Raw genomic sequence first — 22,830 nt, 5'->3', positions numbered from 1 at the left:
CCCAAACTATCTTTCATGTTCCCGCTATCTTTCGTGTTCACGTGTTTCAACCGAATACATTTTCGTCCTGGATCTGCACTGATTTCAGGTCACTCATTCTACAGCCATAGTGTTTTTACAAGGCTCTTAACAGCTTCTTATTTCAAGACACTTAGACTGGCGAACCCATTTAACATTTAGCTAACAATTTGCATTGGTAGCTAACAATTCAGCTGTTGGTCATATTTTTGACAAAACCCCAGCAAAAAATAAACCCCAGCAAAGTAGCAAATTCAGAATTTTAGCTAGATACTGCATTTCAGCAATTAAATATTATGCTTATTCAACAAATTATGTATTCTCTATCCTATGATCTGACAATAACAACCATTATTAGGAGCTAATAATGCCATTTCTTTCCTTTTGGTTCTCTGTTAATTGTTAACTTTTCCACTCAAACTTGTTCAGATCATTAATTATCTTTCCACGTATTCCCCAGCTACTGAAGCAGTAGCTCTTGGGATCCTTGTACCCCTTGTTGGGAATCACTGAATTATTCTACTATCTGATGCAGCAAAGGCAACCGCATAGGCAGCATATGCTTGTTTGATTAAAGTCTGTAGCTTGAGACTTAAGGATAAAGGCGGGTGCAAATTGGTTTGAGACTTATTACATGTCATTGCAAAAAGAAAACGGCAAAAGAGGCATGAAAGAATATCATTTCAAATAGAGCTGCATTTGCATCATATACTGTATTTGGAATGACAAAAAACACCTTTGTTACTGAGAGCACCCGAGCTAGTATTTGATCTAGCTCCACAAAGCCAGATTCTATCTTGCAGTCCTAGTTTTTGCTAAAAGATTTAAGACTGAAAAACACCTAACTCAGCCCAACCAAGATAAGGCAGGCAATTGAGAAGAGAGAAAAGACTGGAGCACACAGACTATAATGGAGCAATGGTAATGGATTTCTATAAAACACGTCAAAAATGATGAAAGCAATGAGCAGATTAACGTGTCAAACATCAGATATGCTGCAAAATTCTGTTTACATAATGGTGTGAGTCAAGGCATGTCAAAACTGGGCTGGGTTAGAACCACACATTGTTTGTGGTAACTGATTGTTGATATAACTGTGCTGTTAGCTTAGGATTTCATATTAAAAGTAGCTCTTTTTCTCAGCTCTTTTTATTAGCAAAAATATTTAATACCTTCTCTCAGGTTAATACAGTACAATTACAGCAACTGTTTCTTTGTTGCCTGGTATAGTTTCTTTTATGAACGTCACACTGACAGGTTGAGCTAATAAACTCACATTTATGAATCAGACCATGATGTATCTGTAAAGATAAAGGCTATCAAATATATGTTGCTGGTATGGATTGGATAAAATTGATCACAGCTTGATCCTATTCTGGAAAATTCCAAACTTTGTGAGCTGCTGCAGTACCATATTACAGAAACTTTATCTCTGGAGGGTGTGAGTCTACCTTTGATTAATCTTTGCTATTTAGGAGTACTGATCCCAGGACTTTGTACCTGCGAGGTAACAGTGGGGCTTTTTAGTCCACCTCAGACCGATCCAGAAGCAGACCTTGATGGATAATTTTCAAGCTCCGGAACAGCTGCAATGATTTTTGAGTCTAAACTCCAGAAGCAAAGTGCACTGACAGCTCGGTGAGTGTTATGCTCATTCATTCAGGTTGAGAAGTGTGTTTGCTCAGTCAGATGTAGAAGGGTTCATGATGATGTGTAGGTGAAGGAGCAGAGACATGCCAATCACTCAGTGAACAACCTGCTTGAGAAAACACTTGTCTCAAGCTAATGCCTATTGATCACCATGAGCAAGATAAAATTGTGGGGCATGTTGGCATGAATCCACCCTAAGGAAAACAAACTATTACAGTACAACAACACACACACAGACACACACAAAAAACACTTTAGGTAAATCTGTGCTATTTTGGCAGCCGCGTTTCTTGTATCGTGTTTAAAAAGGTGAATCTTGAGGAATGATGATGTGAAGCAGAAGAATTTCTCAAGTAAAATTTTGAACTTTAAGGACACTAAGTGCTTTTCAGGTATTATTTCTGGTCTCAGTTAGTATGGTTAAGTCTATAATCACTACTGACCTAATCTATGTACAGACAGGTCAGTGAAAATAGATTTCAGGCACACAAAGCAACTGAGTTGTGATCTTGACCTTCAGTTTAGGGATCTGCCCTAAATTAGATGAGACCCACCGTGGTGTGAAACGCTCTGATCACCTAATGGGCAAAATCTGCTATAAATCCGCACCATTACAGTAATAGACTAACTGGACTGTAATCACAAAATGACTGTAGGTTCCCATTTAGCTGATGCAAATGAGTGGCTTTTTAATTTGATTGTCAAGTCAAATGCAATTTCTATCAACAGTGAGCAGACTGTATTTATTAGGGAATGGCAATAGTGTTTTTTTTTCTTGTCACTTTGGATGTGCACTTTTTTCCTTTTCTCTTGACCTTGTAAACTAGCTCTTGGTAAAAAATGAACCCTGGTACTATTTGCACTCTTCACCCGCTTTTATCATTAGACTTTAGCGATGCTATCGTTATAAGGTTTGAGATTGAGATTCGTTATCCACACACACACACACAGCCAGTTACACATGCACAGGTGTCTCATGAGGCCTCCTTGCAGTGCTGCACTTTCCTCTGGATATGCTCAAACAATATACATGAGCTCGAGGGGCTTGGAAGAGGGCCAGGCTCATCTCCTCGATTTTGGGTCATAAATGCGGCCTCTGCCGAAGGACTGCAGGGCCTTTTAAAACAGGGCTCAGCTTGATTGGACACACTTCTGTTGCTCCCTCCCAACTGCTAGCAAGCCAGCTGATCAGAGAGGCAGAACAAAGCTGGTCTCTTACAAGCCAGTCTGCTCTCAACCTATCGTACAGTAAACAGGATATATTATTCCTAAAAGAAAAAGAGTGGTTTTGCTTCGCCAGTGCTAGTAGACATTGGAAACTTATCTCTGTGAAGACAACGGCCTGGAATTTTGTATTTTGTTCAGCATGTTTCTGAGAGGAACCCAGCACCAGGATCGGTGATGGAAAGGAGCGCAATGGAAATCGATGGGTCAGGATAAGGTGAAAGAAGTTCAAGTGAGAGCATTCTGCATACAGCCTCGCTCACACTGGTGTTTTGAACGTCTAATTTGACCATGAATATTACAACGCGCACCATTTGGCTCATGAATATGAAATAGATGGAACCACAGGCTCTCCCCATAATCAACAGTCGACACACACATAGTCCGTCGTCGGCTCTCAAGCTCTGCAGAAGCATTTTCTCCACCGCGTTTAGCCAATCGTGGCCGATCACAGCTTCAGCAGAATGTTAGTGCTGGTACAAACTGTCCACGAATAACACGTGAACACAGCATCCGTTGTTGACCAGGGATATTTTAGAGGAACGCAAGCACTCTCCCCACTCCATTTGTCTCTCCTTTCTGTCTGTCTCCTCTGCAGTCACAGTGGCTTTTGCAGTGTGTGACAGTCCCAATTCCTTACCACCAACTTTGACGATCACGGAGCAAAAATATGATTGTAATGTTTTATTTACTGCTGTTGGATAAACAGCAAGCTCACTGGAGAAACAACACTGAAACATGATGCAGAGCTGAAATGCTAATGCACCAGCAATCCCTGCCCATCCGTTTACCCCGCCTTAAGCCGGATGGCTGTGCTCCAACATGGCCATATGCCCCTTAGCCTAGCTGCTCTACGCTATATTAAATGACTCATGATACATAGTCTACATATCATCACTACTCGAGAATGAGAAACAGGAATGGGGGATACTGGTAGAATTTGCCTGGCTCATGGCAACAGTTACCGTGAAGTAAATTGCATCCTAGTTTTGGTCTTGGTGCATTTCTGTCATTATACGAGTTGTCTGTGTGATAAACTTATAGCAATATGGGATTGTGGAAATTACCAAACGCAAATTTAAGAGACTAGAGCTTTGTTTTTTTTTCTTTGCCCGTTTGCTTATTTTATCTGAAAAACATTCAATTTACTACCATATGTTCCCAAAGAAACGCATGAAAATTGAAACTGAAATTCAGTCTCCTTTGGCATTTATCACAGAAACTGCTCACTCAGTTAATGGCGTGAACCAACCTACACAACCTTCGCATTCCTTTTGATTTTAGCTTCGGATTCGGGTTTTAGCTTTAGAAATTTTTTTTTTAAAACAAGTTCATGGTTGACAAGCAATCTATGCAGCCTTAAGAAAACATGATCAGATATTTTCAGACCTGACTTGATGATCTAGTTGTTTACTCTGCTTACTTTTCTTGTCAGAACAGACATTGTTCTGACAGGAAAAGTAAGAGATGCAATCTTTTTACCACTGCGCATCATCTTGTTGTATTCTTAGTAGAAAGTTATGTCTTTGTGCCTGACATGCCCGGCCCTCTTTGTTTGCTCTCACTGAGGATAGAGAAATAAATAAGATACTAATTCTGAAGCCTGATGAGAAACACAAACTGTGTGTGTATCTGGGTATCTTGGCACAAAGAAGCATTTTTACCCAATCAGATTAGAGGACTTCCATCCTTCTACCATTTTTCTTAACCGCTTATCCAGCTCAGGGTCATGAGGAGGGGGACTTGGAGCCGATCCCAGTCTTTATATCACAGGGGCTAAGAGGACTTGTTAAGTAAAATAACTGCAAAACATGTGGTAGGAACCGTAGTCAAGCAGTGCCTTCTTCCTTTACAAAATTAATTGGCTCGTGTTGTTGATCATATTTATAACCGAGGTGTGAAAACGATAAAGACTTGGGTCTCCACCTCAGCTCGTGTCACTATTTTTCCAGCAGGGATAATTAAAGTCCGTACAGCAGGAGCTGGTTGGGCGAGCTTGCAGTGTTTTTTCACTTCAACTGTGTAACACACATTTGCAGCGACAGAAGCAGCTGAGAAGCACTTAGAAGTAGATTCTTGGCAATGTATCCAAAAGGTTCACATGAAGAATACTGTTTTCGCTTAACCTAAGTATTAATAACCCGTGCACATCGTTTTGTATATCGCCTAAATGCTGACAAGATGCCAGTGTTTGAGATCTCTGTGATCGCCCTGAAAAATTGAGAGTGGATAGTTTTCATTTTGTCTGTCATGCATTTTGGTTTTTGTTCTTTTACATCCACACACAGGCAGAAAATTAAGGTAGACTCTCATGTAGGAGCACACACGTAATGTTGCTGTCAAAATGTCCTTCACTAATCTCAGTATTTTCAGAGCGGTCAGCAATGATTATATTTTGGAGATTTTTTTCCTGTATTCCTCTTTTATTGGAGGAATACAGTGAGGTCCCAATTTATTTTGGTGTCCTGGTAACTCCAAATTAAAGCCATAATGTTAAAAAAAAAATACAAATTTTAAACATTCACTGACAAGACCAAGGAGTCCTGCAACAGATGGCACTACCCCCACAGAGCCCCGCTCTCAACATGGAGTCAGTTTGAGATTACATGAAGAGGCAAACACAACTGACATGCCCAACACTACACAGGAACCGTGGAAAGTTGCTCGTAACGACCTGCCTGACAACAACCTTCTGAAGCAGCTCACACAAAATACTCATTTGGATTAAGGGAGTAACCGAAGCTGCCGGTGACATTATTTCTGAGAGCACCTGTGCTATGGTTTTGACGCATACATTTACTGCTCAGTGCTATATTTCACCGTGATTTATAGGTGGTCACCCAGAGTGGTGCTACTTGCTGCTGGTGCTGAGAAAATTTTAATCAAACCGGAGCTAAGGAGGGGCTTAATTCTAAACCACGTCAAGGTCAGACTGTCAGTTCTCTTTCCACTGAAAGTGATACAAAACATTTGTAGAATACTTGTTTTTTTTGTTGAAAATGAAAGGTATTTACTAATTGCATAGTTACAATAAGCAGATTTACTACATTTAATGACAAATTTGACCAATTGCGCAGCGATATGAGCTGATATGAGCTATGCAAGCACTTGTACTGAATGTCAAAGGAACACTGGAAACACACTATTGGAATAAAAACTGCAAGAAAAATGACTGGGATGTCCCCGTCTGTACTGATGTAAAAAGATTACAGGACACATGGAACAAGGAGAAGATCAAATTGTTTTACAACTATCCTTTATCCTAAGTATCCTTTGGATACTTAGCCAAGTCTTAATACATTTCATAACAAATGAAAGAGACGTTGTGTTATAATTGAGGATACAAGACACAAAGAAAAGCAACATGAGAGGCTTTTCTCTTTCCTTTCCTTTGAATGTGAAGGACAAAATGCTCTTGTCGCAAACAATGAGGTTCACCGATAATGCATTAGTGCGAGGCAACAAGGGAACATGATGTTCTCCCAGCTTTGTTCAACCCTGGAAAACCGTGTTGGTGAAAAGAAGTGTTGTCGTAAAAAAAAAAAAAAGTGGTGGGAGGGGTGGGGAGGGGTTGGAGAGGCAACTCCAAGCGACACCCTAAACAGGCAATCTTGTCATCCCTACAAGATTCCCTTCTCAGTTTAGTAGTGTTTGACTTGGCGCCAGTTACTGGGGTTTCATTTTTGCCAATTAAGCCAATCTAGTGTATTCCAGCAACTACAATCGGCGCCTTTTGCCAAAGCATTAATGAACTAGATATTGATTTAATTCTTACACCCCCTTATTGTATCATGAATCACTGTCTGCTCCTTGTGAGTTGTAACATGAAAACCCAGGCACGCATGAACTAAGTAACGCTCAGCTATTTTCATCAAGTACATCTGAGCCAAAAGAACTGGCAGGAGATAAAATGTATATTAATATGTGGGGAATTAGATAAATAAGGGAAAGTTTGAAAGACGGAGCCGGAAAGACGAGGGTATATTAGACATGAGAGAGATAGAGACTCATCATGACAGTCATCACTTCAGCTATTATCCCTAATTCTCCAAGGCAATATCTCAGTAAGGCGGAGTAAATTTGAGGCTGATAAGCAGACAATGAGATTTGCCCGCACTTTGAGGCAAAGCCCTTCCAAGGGCTTGCTTTCACCTCCACTAGGTCTAAACTTGATACATCAAATGGCAGAATACTCCAAAGGCTCGCTTTGGTCTACTTTGGCGTCTGCTGTCTAGCTGTGTTTTGAAGCATGGATCCAGGTACAAACTTGTGCGTGGGACTTGAGTCCGTCTTCTCTGACCTCTGGGATTTTCAGTCTAATTAGCACTAGGAGCCAAACCACAAATTTCTTATGATATAAAACTATGGGCTCTGACTAAATACCTTTACTTAACACAGAAGATTTTTTTGGGCTGCATCACGTTGGCCTGAGACTGAAATATCCTGGCAACTATCAGGATGAATAACCATTAATAATCTCCAGTGGTTCAATCATAATAAACTCAGACTTTTCTTTTAGGACCAACATATGTGATTGTTTGGCTTTTTGTACAATGTGTTGACATACAGATTGCAGTGTGATGAAAGATCCTAACACTGGGGAGAAAAATGACTGATAGTGAGGCAAAGGTCTTCTTTGGTGCAATACTTCATGTAGTCATACTTCATGTATTCATAGATACCATGTAGTAATAGAAAAAGCTTCTGCTTCACTTCAGGCCAGAAATAGGAATGCACCAGTGTCATATAACCTCTGCCAGATTTCTTCAGCTACACTACTATGCCTTACTCCTTTTCAGAAACAACAGCTTTGCATGCACTTCATATTCTCACTATGTTCCAGACTCCTCTTGGCATCATTTACTGCCAAAAATATGGCCAAAATTTACAAGATTCTAAATATTTCCGCACTTTTCCCCCTCCCATGACTCTAGTTTTTCAAATTACAGCTGCTGTCTTCCACTAAGCCTTACCTTCAAACACATCCTAGAATAGTGTTTAATATTCAGAACATAGGTTTTAGGTTGCCCTAACAGTTAACTCCTTAGGGCAATAAGCAAAAACATAGAGTCCCTGATTTAATTTTCAGCTGGTGTCCTGATGTGTTTCTCCTTATTTATTTATTTATTTTTGCTCAACCGTTTCTAATAAAGCTTCAAAAAACAAAGGAGTGATCTTAAAAAGATATAATTTAATGAATTCTTTAGAGATTAGCACTAGCAATTTAAACAGATTACAACACTACATCACCTCAATCACATTAACAAATGAGTTGTTCTCTTTCTGAATACTGTACATATATATTATGTGATGATTTTCCATGTGGCTGCAGGATTATTTGCAAACTACTCGGCTGAAATGAATGAAACTTGGTGGAGGAAACAGCAGTGGGGTGGCCAGGTTTCCCAAGTTATGTTGGGTTGCACATCATATTTAAGCCCTAAAAAAGGCTTTTATTTTAATTTTAATGAGTGTGTCTCATAGGGCAAGAAAATCAAAAATTCCCTCTCTTGTCTACTTCAATACATGCAGCCGCACTCATGTGGGAGTTGTCCTGATCGCCAACACCCTCCACAAGGAGGTTAAGTCACAGAAGGTCATGGCTGAAAAGGTTGACTGTTCAGCGAGCGCTGCATCAAAGCATAATAATGGAAAGTTGAATGTGGTGGGAAAACGTGCACAAACAAGAGGTGTGACCACAGTCACAAAAGTCAATTCAAGAACCTGGGAGAGAGTCACGATGAGTGGACTGACGGTGATTCAGTTCATTGAAAGTCACCACGCACTGGTATCTTCAAGAGACAAAAGTCTGATTGCTGTACCACTCCTGAACAAGAGACAACATCAGAAGTGGGTTAAATAGTTACAGAAAGGAAGTCCTCTTGTCAGATGAAAAGTAAATTTTGTGTCTCATTTGGAAATGAAGGGCCTAGGATTCCGTAGGACGAGTGGAGAGGAACCGAATCCAAGGTGTCTCAAGTCCAGTGGGAGGTTTCCGCAGTCTGTGATGAGTTGGGGCACGATGTCATCTGCTGGTGTTGGTGGTGGTTGTTCACTGTGTTTTCTCAAGTTCAAAGTCAACGCAGCACTTCATGCTTCCATCTGCTGATAAACTTCATGGAGATGCCTGATTCCCATTTCCTGCAGGACTCTGCTGCTGCCCACGGGGCCGAAAATGTTTTGCTGACCATGTTATTATTGCGCTTGATTTGCCAGCCTAGTGGGCTTCAGTAGAGCCACAGCAGTGCCACAAGCTGATTGTCTCAATGCTGCATCTCACTGATGCAGTAACTCATGGTAAAGGAACCCCAACCAAGTATAAATGAGCATACTTTCTACAAGGTGGACATTTCTGTTTTGTAAGTCCTTCTGTGGTTGATTTTTAGGAAATATTCTAATAATTTCAGATGTAGGATTTTTGATTTTTAGTAGCCCTTATCATCAAAAGTAAAACTGAAATATTTTAGTCCATTTGGAATGAGTATAGACTATTAGAAGGTTTACATTTTTTAATTTAATTTTTAAAAAGATCGACACTGAATATTGCATCAGCATCATAGAAACAGACTCTAGCACATCTTTTTACTTAACAAACAAGCTGGGAACATTAACGTGTATGCTCTCTGGATTGGATTTAGTTTGGTCATCCTTAATAGCACCCATGAGAATTTGGTGCTAAATCCAATCACTTTCCTTAAAATTGCCAAAATGTTGTAATTTTTAGAAGAGGGTGTGTCCTCTGAATACTCTTGCAGTTCATTACTATTTTAAATCTATTATCACATCTAATAACTGGTTTCAATTTCAGCAATAAAAAGGTCAAATAAAGTTACGTTTACTAAGAGGCATAAACACACACATAAAATCACACTCCAACAGTCTCAAGGTTTTCCAGACAAATAACATGAAGTATTCATTCAGCAGTTTTCAAGTCTGTAGAGGCTGAGATATCTTGAACAAAACTGGCCCAAATATAGCTGGATTTTCTTAGATGTATGGTTCTCTTTCAAATTTTAATGACTACGGTTGGTCTTAAAGTTACCTGCTGTGTGCTGAGAGAGAGCTGGTTGAACAATAAAACATTTTACGCTATGCTAACTGCTAGTGTAATAAAATACAGAGTATTAAAAAAATAAATTTGACTAACTGGTTAATTTCATCATCTTGGGACCAGATGTGAAATAAACACACTAATGAGAACATCGCTGCAAATTCCCATAAACATCTCCAATGACTTCCAGAGTTCTGTGCTTTCTTGTAGGCTGCTGTGATGTGCCTTTACTTGATTTGTACAGCATTACATATACTTATGAAACATTTTTAAAAAATGAATAAATAAATAAAGCAGTAAAGTAGCTGAATAAAAGCCATAATTGCCTTTAGGGCATTGTTTACGGTGATTATGTATTCTTCATGGGCAGGAGGTGGAATTCAGTTGCGTCTCTTATCACAGAAAACAATGTTGACTTAAGCTTTACCTGTATATATGTAGATCGTTAGAAATCTGTAGCAGAATCTGTAAAGGTCATTATGTCATTTCGAGAAAGCGGCTCATTGCTGCTAGCAGGCAGAAACATGGTACCCGTAGCCCGAACATACTCTTTCTATCAGAGGCTCTCAATGGAGTTGATGGCTGGCTCCTGCTGCAGGCCACTGCAGACACATGGCACACAACACAGATGGTGAAATAAGGCACCGACAGCCACAGTCAAAACAATTACAACATTTGTGCCATAAGTTATGATTTTTTTTATTTATTTATTTTTGCAGGCCTCAACGCCGCCGTTCTACATAAGCCACAAGCAGCCGTAATGAGCAGGCAGTTAGTTCTACGGGCACACATGCAGATGCAGCGTCTTCATACATCACCACACTAATATTTGTTGATTTAGAAATGCAGACTCGTGAATGACACAGAGCAGGATTCGCTGAATAATCCCCTTTCTGGTGCACAAAGGCATAACTTAAGCTGCTACAGTGAATACTAAGTCTCTCTCCAGCCTGGCATGCGTTGGACTCTTTCACACCCGAGCAGTCCAACTCGCTCAGATCAGCCTTGTCTCTTGACTCGACACAAACACATGTTTTGTGGAGGTACTACTGGAAAGATACAGAGTGCAATCTATCAAAATGGAGCCGGCTGGAAGTCATTCTAATCTCCAGCCGCGACCCACTTACATATTTACGTCACACGGATACGTGCTTTAAATATACATATAGAAAAGCAAACAATCCTTCTGTATTATTTAAGATATAACACAAAGCCCTGGGGCGGACTGTGCTGTGTGTGTGTGTTTTTTTCACTTTACCCAGACAGGAGCTCAGCCATAAATGATCCCCATATCAAGCAGAGATATATGCAGACGGGCAAGGCGACGATATAAATTGATGAAACAACAAAACGTATTCCTCAAAAACACAGACTGACTCCATCAATTGCCAGAAGCTTAAGTGTAATGGAGAAGATAGTCATTTGAAAATGAATCAGCAATTTTTTATTTTTATTTTCTTGCCGTTGTCAGGTTGAAAGCAAAAGGCTTTAAAAACAGGCATTAATCTACCGCAGTAGCTTCAGCTTCAGAGTCTTGAAAATGTCTTGAAAATGTCATGCTGAAATCAGATTGAACTTTGTGGGGTTGACCCATAACCTGAGGATTTGGGGGAATTAATTAGGAAGCCTAGTGTGGATGACTGGACATTTAACATCTAAAAGACTGGAGAAAAAAAAGGAAGACATTTATTCCACACGTGTTTGTGTGTGTTTGTGTGTGTGCGACTGGTCCATCAAATTACTCCGTGATTAACATCCCACCATGCTTAGTGCTGCGTGTAGCAACCATGGGCAGACCCAGTTGCTCATTATTTTGGTTCCTGTGGCTTAAAGGAAAAAAAGTTTAATCAGTGGATAGATTGTGGAGTTTCTGTAATGTACATTAGTTGACTTAATGAAGTTTGAAAATTGGAAAATGCAAAGAGAAAACTGTGAAACAAAACAAGCGCCTGAGCAAAAAGGAGATACGCGTGCCTCCGCTGTGTCCACCGTTTCCAAAAGCAAGGAGAGAGAAAAAAAAAAACACACAGGCGAGGCAACATGATTCAACCTGCTGCAAATGTTTGTTGGGGGAGTAAGGAGGCAGCTTAGCAAAACGATATTTAAGGAGGGAAGTGACGGTGAATCTGAATCACATAAACTCCTTATTACAAACGAGCTCTTTTACGCAGCAGGTTGGACGAGAACAAATGCATCGCTTTAACAAGGAGAGAAAAAAAAAGATCTGAGGTGGTTAGATGAGTCACCGTTCACCCTGTTTTGAACCAGTGGTTGACTACATGCGTGGCATGCATGAAAAGAAATTTATTCACCCAAGTGCTTATTTCCTACAGCGAAGGCTTCTGTCAGGGCTGCTCTGGTGACTGGTCTTGGCATGCTTTACGTCCATTTGGTCCCTTAGTAGGCAGGTAAATGCCAGAACTGACAATGCTTGTCGGGGTGATCATATTTCTCATGCTTTGGGTGTTTCTGGCCTCATAACCGAGGAATACACAAGGTGATAAACCAAAATCTGCAGGACAACCTAAGACCCCCGCCCCCCCCATTCATTGTTTTCGAGCACTGAAACCAAACACAGCACTACAGCTTTTCCAATAAAAATGATGCTGACCATCTTTAAGGTTCATATGAACTTCTGGTGGAAAATATTCACAACTCTCCAGCTGAGCTTCAGGTTTCCTTTTTTTTCAGAAACTAAGAGCTCACTGTTACTCCTCAGGTGGCCCAATGCCCTATTGAGACACTTACTCGTGTGTGGCCTTAATTTTAGCACTTACAGCACACTCCAATAACAGGGTGTCTCCAGATTTCACAAATAGAACTACACATGGAGGCACTTGAATTTTAAAACTGTAAAACAACTGTTGCAAATCATTTAGAAAGGAGTATATATATATTTAATGGATAGAGGGCAAACTGTAATAACCCAACAAAAACCCAGATTTCAAAATAGTTGGGAACGCTGTTTGAAGAGCAGATGGGAAGAGAAAGGAGGGATTTGGAAATCATTCGAACCCCATTTGACTGGCAATAGTAAAACATGACATGTGAAATATTGAAACTGAGAAATATTAAAAATGGCAGGAGAGATTTCAGATTTGAAAAAAATGCTGTCGATGAATGTGGTGTTGCTTCATCTACAACGCCAAGTTAAAACTGCAATTTACAAAGAAAAAAAAACTTGTACTGTATGAACAAATACCATCACAATCAAGTTGCGATGGCATGGTTAATGTGCACATCTGGGAATGCATTTTAGCAGCATACAGGTGTTAGAGCAACATATGCCTTCTAGGACAGTTCTTGCTTAATTCAGCAATACAATGTCAAACCCCATTCTTCAAATGTAATAGTTGCACAGCTCTGTATTCCAGGTGCTAAACAGGGCTAACTGCGTTCCTGTGGCTCACTGAAAACAACTAACAAATTATGAAATGGAAAAATACAACAAAGAAAGAAACACTTTCCTTTCAAAGCTATAGTAACTGTTAGAAAAGGGGTGACAGAAAAAAATAATTAACATTCACCTGACCCACGTTTCTTGCAACGAGGTAGTTGCATTGTAATGATTTCAAGACATGACATGTTGTCTTTATGCTAAGTATAGGTGTTCCTTTTCGCTTATAATTCAACACTGAGTCAACTTTCTGGTAAGCAGGTTTGTATAAACTACTACTACTACAAACTACTACTGGGAAGTACACTTGCAACAACCTGACTCTTTAGCAACCTACTGATCATAAAGAACAACTGCACCAGTGCTTACCAGAAAAGCCTATTTAAGTGTCTACTCATGAAAAATGTTACATCAAACAACAGCACCTATGAGATATCGTATAATGGGAAGCCTCTGCCTATATGTGCATGCAAATTTGTGTTAACCAACCCTGAATCACAGACTCATTCACACTCAGCCCGTGTCCTTCATTTTACAGGCATGCTGTAAAATCGCCAGAAGTGAATGTGGATGAGTGTAGTTGAGAGGGAACCGGTTCAGGTTTAAGTGGACTGCTTTTAGCTGATGCCTGCACCAACAATGCCAGCTCCATGTGCCTATTTCAACCAACACACATGTATTTTCAGCATCAGGGCATTTTCAGCACCTCCCACTGATGGACAGCTCCTATTCAATTTGCTTTCTCTTTGAAGACTGCATTACTAAAGCTACTTAAACCCAACAAGTCCTTCAAGATTTGACAGCTTAGATTTTAAAATGCTGCCCTATACTTTCTCTGACCTGCTCAGGCTGTGTTAGGGGGAGAATCAAAACCTATTTTCTGCTCGAGCTGTATCACTCACGAGTTGCTTGGTTTGGGATACACTGGGTCACCAGTATAAGCATAGGGGAAAAGAACAAAAAACATACACCAGCATATTCTATACAATAAAGCATGACTCAAACCTCCAACTCAAAGCGCCCTTCCACTGGACCAGCCAGCCCACCTGGCCAATCCGGCGCCCTTTTTGCTGCAAACGTGTATGCTGAGAATACCTGAACTGAATTTGAATTACCATATGACGTCGGCCTTTTTCTAGCTTTAATGTCCTATTGGCAACAGAGACTACACAGACTCACGGTGTCTACCGAGCGCTCAAACACACGATTTGGTGCATCAGTTACCCCCACATCTCCTCAACCCCCTTTCCTATCTATCTTTATCCCTCTCTCTATATAGCCCATATGTCTCTCACACACAGACACACAAATCCAGAACGCACACAATCGCTCACACCCGAAAGAGAATGCGACAGCTACCGTAACCCATAGAGAAAGAAAGAAAAGAAGGACGTATGAAAGAATATTTAAAAAGTAGCTTTCGTTACATTGAAGTCTGCCAGCAAACCAAATTGCGGGTTAAATGGCGATGTGAGATTAGTCTACATGGGGATGCACAGCACCACATCACACCAAACGGGCTGTATTGGAGTGAATTCAGTGAAATACTTACGCATTTTCTCGAATAAAAGAAATTGAGGTTGATCGAATGAAAAAGCAGCAGGGCCCTGGTCCCCGTTTTCAAGATTTGCAGTACGACCGAGGCACAAATCTCCATGTGAAAGGGATTAGAGGCTGCTGCAGTCCGCGTCTTTTCTCGATCACAAGTCAAAATGTTCGCCAGCGAAAAATGCCAAACATTCAGAAAGAGTTGCGTGGATCTGCGGTGCGGCCACCATTCCCTCGGATGCAACGAGCGCCAATGAGAGAGCGGGGGAAAAACGCTCAAGAGGACCAGCAGTAGCCCCCCTGGACTTGAAGGTATTCCTCTGGACTTGAGAGGAGGAAATCCTGCAGAGTTTTAGATGGTCAAGTCCGAATAGGCCCCCTCTTCCTCTCCAGACGAGTCACAGTCCAAAACTGACTCCCACCGGTGGTTTCCTCTTTGAAAATCGCCAAACCAAATTCGACCAAAAGAGAGAGAGAGAGAGAAGGGGGGGGGGGGGGGGGGGGGGGGGGGGGGGAGGGGGAAAAAAGCACAAAAAAGAGAGAGCGAGAGAAAAAAAAAGAAAAAAGTGGACTGATTCTTACAGATATGCCTGTTTGGCTGTGAATTTTTAATAAAGATGAACAAAACCAGTGGAAACACCTGACAGTTAACAATTACCCATTTAAAGCGTTGCTGATAAGGTCAGCGCAGAACGAAGGGGGTGCAGAACCGTCCTACAAAAAAAAGAAAAAAGAAAAAAGAAAACCTGAGGACGCCTATTGGATAAAATTAAGGATATCCGTCCCACCGCAACCATCACACGCGTCGCATCAGGACAAATGGGTTGTCATAGGCTCCTCTAAGAGCATATGGCATACAGTATTCTCTATTAAGTCAAATGGGAAGATTCTACAGGGTGCTATTTCCCCCTCCCCACATACACACACACAGCAACCCGGCGCATTGATTACATAAGCGCAGCTATTAGTAATAATTCCGCTTGTCAGGGAGCATGTGTCCGATCCGGGTGGTGAGACAGCACCAGCATCCTCCGTGTGTTGCAAATAAAGCGCTTTTTTTTTCTTCTTGCCCACCGTCTCCTAATGGTCCCCCCGCTCGCTGCAGTCCATGACTGGAATAGCGAGCACGTTGAGATCACGGTCTCCAGGCACAGATCTGGCTCGCGCGCGCGCGTGTGAGCGAATCACGTGTGTGCGCGTGTAGCTAGGCTACTAAGTGTATGCAGGTGCGGGCACGTGTGGGCGAGAGCGTGTTCCCGAAAATTGCCTAGGGACCACTTTAACTTTGACCACTTTGCCTGCGCGTCCATCTGCCCATTTAAATCACACAGCGGTCGTTAATTATCAGGGATCAATAGCATTAACGCAAGCCCAGGTCTAATGTCTCCGTGTACGTGTGTGTGTTTGTGTGTCTCTGCGTGTGTGTGTGTGCGTCGGTACGCGCGCACGTGTGATTCAGTTGTTGATGAGGTAGCCTATGGTTGCCACCTACAGGCGTTATGCTCTATTCAGTCATCCAAAACGGTCTGCATCCACAAATAAACCCACATTCAACCGTTCAACATGTGCACATTCTACCAGCTTTCTTCCACATAAAAAGTGCAGAAAGAATCTGAATTGACCACCATGTTAAAGTCAGTACACACACACATATATATATTTTCATCATTCCCATCAATGTCATCTTCTTACTGATTTACTGAGTCCTAACTGCCAATAAGTCATAAGATGAAATATAGGCTGGGACAGTAGGCGAGGAGCTTTAGTGACTTTCAGACCTACAGATAGACAGAAGTGAGCGTGGTTTCATTTGATCTGAGATGAACCGCCTGTCTCATTAGATGACATAATGAACCACAAGTCAGCTACGTGACAGAGCGGCTCCTGGTCACTGAAGCCAGGCTGTTTTATGAGATTGAGAAAGACAGGGAGAGAGGGGGGGGGGAAGAACAAAGATGAATATAAATTAGTCATAATGGTATTGTATTACATGTTGTTTTGATCACACAACAAATCGAATGAGAGCTGTGGGAGAATCAATGTTTAAAGTAAATAATGACAGCTTATCTACAGAGAGGTGGTGGTGGTGGTTGCGGGGGAAAAACATGGATGCATTTTTAAAGAAACACAAAACAGTGACACTTTCATAAAGCATAACTGAACGGCTTGATGGGTATGAAAATGAGGTGAATTGTGTGCTACGGTCTTCACTGTCAACACATCAAAAGAGTAACTAAAAGGGATTTTGGACTGGTATTTTAGGCATTGCTCTCAACTGCTATTATACAAGTCACAGTTGCACTCTATGAGTTCAGCTTCCTTATTGATAAATACTCAGTTCTTTATTGATTAATCAAAGCACTTGTCCAGTTCAAACCTGAACATAATGATTTAGATCCTTGAAAATATTTTTTAAAAATCCAGTCAGAGCAGGTGGACTGCTTGCATTTCTGCAATATCGTCATTAAGGTTCTGTGATGGTGTGTTAGCGCTTGTGAAGAAAAATAAACTGTTAGATGAACCAAGAAATTAGACACATTAAAAGTTTGAGCTGATAATGGCGCTATAATCAGATTGGGGTATTGGACATTTCTGCACCAGAGTATATGACAATCCATCCAACAACTGCTGATGCAGTCCATCCTGCACTGTAACACTGCGTGCTGCTAAAGGAAAAGACAGTGAATCACCAAAGTCAGATAAATCTGTCATCTTTGGAACCTCAATATCTGTAAAATATTCATGACAGTCCATTAAATGTTAAGATGTTTCAGTCTAAATGTTGGACTAACCAGCATAACAAGCAATATTGCCATTCTTTGAGCTTCATCAGTAAGACTTATGTTTGGCTATCCCCTTGATCTCAAGGTGATAGCACATAGCACCACATACTTGATTTGGCAAATTTTTAACTACATGCCCTTCCTGAAGGAACCCTAAAGGGATTTGTGTTTTCTCTTAGGATTGAACCAGGGAACCTGCACTTTTTAGCCAAATTTGTAAACCACTACACTATGAAATATTACAGTAGTAGGATATTAATCTATTAATCCAATATATATATATATATATATATATATATATATATATATATATATATATATATATATATATATATATATATATATATATATATAATAACCAGTTCTGCCCAAGGGAATATATATTTTGTACAAATGTTGCTCTCTCTGTTTTTTTTTTTTGTTTACTTCTACAGTCTATGCCAGTGATAACCGAGTCATTTCATAACACTGGATCATAGGACCCAGCACCTTATTCATACATCTTGTTGGATCCATGATTTTCTAACCTTTTGAATCTTGTAATTTAGCTAACTTGTCATGTACTAATTGTGTTAGCTAAATCGTGCTACATCTTTAATTTTTTATGTGACTGAAAAGGGCTGGAAACAATTATCTAGCAGCCATCAGTATACACGGTAACCGTGAATGAATGTGTCAGACATAATTAGCCACAGTAAGTCTTAATTTAGAAAACAATATAAAATTACTGGTTCCATATGTGCTATTTTTGAATCTGTTAACATCTATCTGACTTTAGTCGGTGAACCAGAAACATTTTCAGCACTCTCATAAAACATTTTAGTTTCCACATCTGTGAAAGTCAGAACTTGCCTCTTCATGCATAACTAAAACGGTTGCTTGTTAGAACACATGCCAATTTCACTTTGATTAAACATAATCCTGTTCTGAGGAGCTAAATGGTGGGACTCTTACCTTAATTCATTTTCACAGCCTCATGTAAAGTCAGATCCAGGTGCACAAAACTGGACCTTTTAGTTACCCATTACATATACTGAGCCACAATTGTGACTTACTTTAGTATAATTCTCCTACACAGCACTGCAGTGATACCAAACTGGCAACAATCATAAAACTCAGAGACTTTTCAGTCTTCTAACTAAAGATGCATTCAGAAATATTTTCTGTTATCAGCATTTTGTTCACGCTTTGATGAAATATGAATTTTAATTCATTGAGCTCTCTTGAGCAGAAAAAATTAAAAATAAAGGTGGAGGGAACTGGGGTGGGGAGGTGGGGTGCACAACCTTTGTTGCTAAAAAGAAAACCTCAGCAGATCTGTACGATCAAATCAATGTCAACCACATGCTGCCTTCACTATGTACTCCCTCATTAGAATGTTTTTCATACAAGGACAATATAAATATACTGTATGTCTTATTTAAATCTGAACAACAGCAATACTTAGTGTCAGTGCCAAAGACTTTCAGCCCACAAATGGCTTCTGGGTGGTAAATCAACATACTGAGTTAGAAGCCGATTTGACAGTTTGACAGTTTCTCTTACTTCTATTTTCCATGCAAAAGGCATGGTTGGAGATTTCTGACACCAGGTGTATATGCCTTTATATTTTTCTGAAGCATTTAAAGAAATGTGAATCTGTCATCCTTCTTTTAGCCTTTTATCAGACAAACTAATCATCCTAAAACAGCTGGGATACTATATGTCAGTACATGTAATTTGAGCGTTCTATAATCTGTAGCTTTCAAAATGTAACATATTCATCCCAAAAGGGCTCTTACTTACACAATATCACAATAGGTATCATTTTTCTGGCATTTGAAACAGTATTAATGTAAAGTACAACCCTGTCTCTCATATAAATATAACTTCTTTGCAGCTAATTATCTAATTATTTCTATGCAAATAATTATCAAACCTTCCATAATTATGTATTGGACACTTTGATAATTGCAGCCACATGAAAAACAAAATCTTTATGCAACTCTCTGCAGTTCTATGAAAAACTAAGCACACCATAGCTGCTCCCATAAGAGTTCAGAGGGTAAGTACAACTGAGTGCTGCTAATCAAATGCTCTTGATTAAGTGATCATCAGCTAGTGTGATCGCCACTAAAAAAAGCAGAAGTTTTGGCAGTTTGCTGGTCTGGAGCATTCGAGTATATGTTAATACAGTGCCATTATCTTTCCAGGCAGGAATTAACGATCCAGCAAATTCAAACCAAGGTCGGACCGTCAGTGCTCGGAAAAACTGCAAAAAACCCAAAAGCTACAAGTCACACTTTATAAGCCTCAGTTAGCATGTTAAATGTCATGACAGTCCAATTAGAAAAAAAAAAGCTCTCATCTGCCTCTCACCTTATGGCAGCTAACAACCCTGATTTCAGAAAGAAGAAAGTAGATGAATTGATTTGTTTCTCTCTGAAGAGAAAATGGCAGCACAGTGTAGGATTGCAACGTTGCATCAGAATAAACCACAAGACTTCTGGAGCAATGTCATTTAGACCGATAAGATCAAAGTGGAGATGTTTGGTCATAATGCATAGGGTCACGTCTGATGAAAATCAAAGTTTATCAGCAAAAATAGCAACTGTCAACCATGGTGGTGGAGAGGTAATGCTTTGGGATGGTTTTCAGTCTTCCATGAATCCCTCTGTATTCCAAAGTATTCTAATGTGAAGCCACAGATCTGACAGCTGAAGCTTGGTCAAAAATGTGCCATGCAGCAGGACAATAATCAAGCACAGCAGCAAATCAGTACTGAAAAATAAAAGAATATAGTTGTTGCAATAGCACCAGTCAAAGTCCAATCCTCAACCCAGTTGACAGGCTATGGCAGAACCTTAAGAGAACTGTGTATGAATGAATGCACAGAAATCTAAATGGACTGAATCAAAATTGTAAAGAAGACGACTCCAAAATTCCTCCACACTGATGTGAGAGACTAATAAATCATACAGAAAATGATTGCTTAAAATGATTGGTGCTAAAGGTGGTTCTAAAAGCTTTTGAATCAATAGGTATTGCACAGAGTCCCATTAAATACTTACATTCAGGTATTTGACAAGTTATAATGTGCAGTTTCTTTCAACTAAAATATCTGATTACACAGTATATCTTCCTTCGGTGCCTTTTTATGGACCTTTTTAGTCAGTCACAGCACTTGGAAAGCACTTGTCTAACACAGAAAAAGATGTGTGACACATATTTTAAATGTGGAGCTTCATCCAGCAATAAATAAATAAATATTGCTTCTGAAGGTAATCCTGACAGCACTTTTGCTACAAACACATAATTGAGAGAACAATTTAGTTGAACAAAATTTCAGAGTTTCTGCTTAAGATATGATGAAACGATAAAGGACAGTAAGAATCTAAATGTGCTTCACAGAGACTTTTTCTTTCTTTCTGTTTTGGGGGAAGAGAAAGAGGCTCACTGCTCACTGCTCACTGGCTTATTTAGAGACACTGGCTTTAAAGTCTGTCAGACAAATTGAAGGACACAGATGGGAAAAGCTATGTGAAAGTGTTTAACAAATTATGGACAGAGATGGCTTTAGTTGATTCTTTTTATCCCTCATTTTGGTCCATAGCCACTTATCTGTCAAAACAAGTTTGGCCTCTATATTTCTTTCCCTCTGTGAGACATCTCTTTTTTTCCTCAGCTTCCTTCCTTTCTATCTTTTCCCATCAGTCTATTGGGATGTTGGCTCGGCTGCTGTGGTAGCACAAGTCCCAGACTGCTTTCTGGGACAAACTTCAAGAAGCTGGGCTGGAAGAAAAAAAACACGGAAGGGGAAATATGGTGAGAGAAAGAGAAAGAAAGAGACAGAGGATCCTCTAGCTCTACGGAGCCTCTTCAATTATTCAAATGGCCGCTGTCCCTCTGCACTTGTTCTCTCTGCTTGGTTTGAATATTAAAATGGCCGCCCCCAAAGAGACAGATATCCACAAGATGAAGCCCACGCAGAGAGCAAAGGCTGAGTGTGCTTGACTTTTTTGCATCTCTGCCATAGCAGTTGATGAACAGGAGACTATCTTTGCAACTAAATGCATGACTTTGAAGAGTGACAAATTCTTGTCACGTATAGCCTAAATTCTATTAAAGACAGGCTCAGGGACTGCCTTATTAGCATCAAGTAGAGCATGCTACCTGTATCCCAACAGACAGGAAAAGCCCTCTCTGCTCATTCGTGCAAACTGAAGTCCCTGGTATTTTCTTTGAGGGGTTGACCTGGTCAGAATAGTCTGGTGGGACTTTGTGACATGAACAGGCAAGTCTAAAGATTCTCCTCACACTCAGTGTTGACAGCACAATAACTTTATTTCACTTTAATTTTAGCCAAGGTTGCTAACAAATATAAGATCAAGTTATGTCAGATAAAAAGCCCCAAACTGAAAAAGACAGCTTGCTGCTCTCCATAAATGCCAGGTCTGGTGCCCAACAACTATGGGTTCACATTAAAGGATCTCAAGGCTGTTTTGACACAATGGAGGTGGTGCTGTGCACACTTGCAAATGATCTGAACAGGGAGTAGGGAGTGACCATCCATCCATCCATCCATCCATCCATCCAGGGTTATATTGTGGTGTCCAAATCTCTGGTTGTGAGCTATAAGCAACCATTCACATTCACATCTACACCTGGGGGCAATTTAGAATCACTATTTCAACTAACACATCTTTAGACTGTGGGAGGAAACAGGAGCAGCTGGTGAAAACCCACGCACCTACTGTGGCACTCAGTTAATAGCCAGTCACCTTAGGAATGGCAGCGATGCTAGCTCTTATCTTTAAAAAGAAAAGAAAGTCAATGACTCAAGTCTTGCATACTAATTCTTAAGGAAGTTACAACAAAATGTATTATTTTATAAAAGTATTCATTATACTAATATTATGGCCCTTATTGATGTGATGAGCATTTTCTCAGTGCGGTGAGCAATTTTTGTTTTTTTCTGTCAAAAAGTCAAAAAGAGTAATTTCCTGTAGAACAATTTGGGGATACATGTTACTAGGCTAGTCTGTAATTTTAGTGTTTACCAAGAACAAATGTCAGGTATTTTATTTAAAAGCAAATAAACTAAGGAAGGTATTACAATAAGCCTGAAAGTAAGGGAAAAAAGGAAAAACTCTGAGACTTACTGTCTCATGACAACAACC

The 22,830-nt window shown here is 40.1% G+C and overlaps 1 protein-coding gene across 1 annotated transcript in view; it reads right to left on the bottom strand.

The window, feature by feature from the left end:
• The window catches only part of lrrc4cb (leucine rich repeat containing 4C, genome duplicate b), a 60,370-nt gene extending 44,083 nt beyond the window's left edge, over nucleotides 1-16,287 (bottom strand). The window contains exons 1-2 of the mRNA XM_085162410.1: nucleotides 15,547-16,287; nucleotides 14,893-15,322 (exon numbers count right to left, since the gene is read on the bottom strand). The gene's annotated coding sequence lies outside the window, so the exon portion shown is untranslated. The remainder of the gene's footprint in view (nucleotides 1-14,892; nucleotides 15,323-15,546) is intronic.
• Between the last annotated feature and the right edge of the window lie 6,543 nt (nucleotides 16,288-22,830).

This window comes from Neolamprologus multifasciatus, chromosome 1, assembly GCF_963576455.1.
Source record: "Neolamprologus multifasciatus chromosome 1, fNeoMul1.2, whole genome shotgun sequence".
Lineage (NCBI taxonomy): Eukaryota > Metazoa > Chordata > Actinopteri > Cichliformes > Cichlidae > Neolamprologus > Neolamprologus multifasciatus.
The sequence above is the reverse complement of the archived record's forward strand: the minus strand, read 5'-3'. Positions and strand labels throughout refer to the sequence as shown.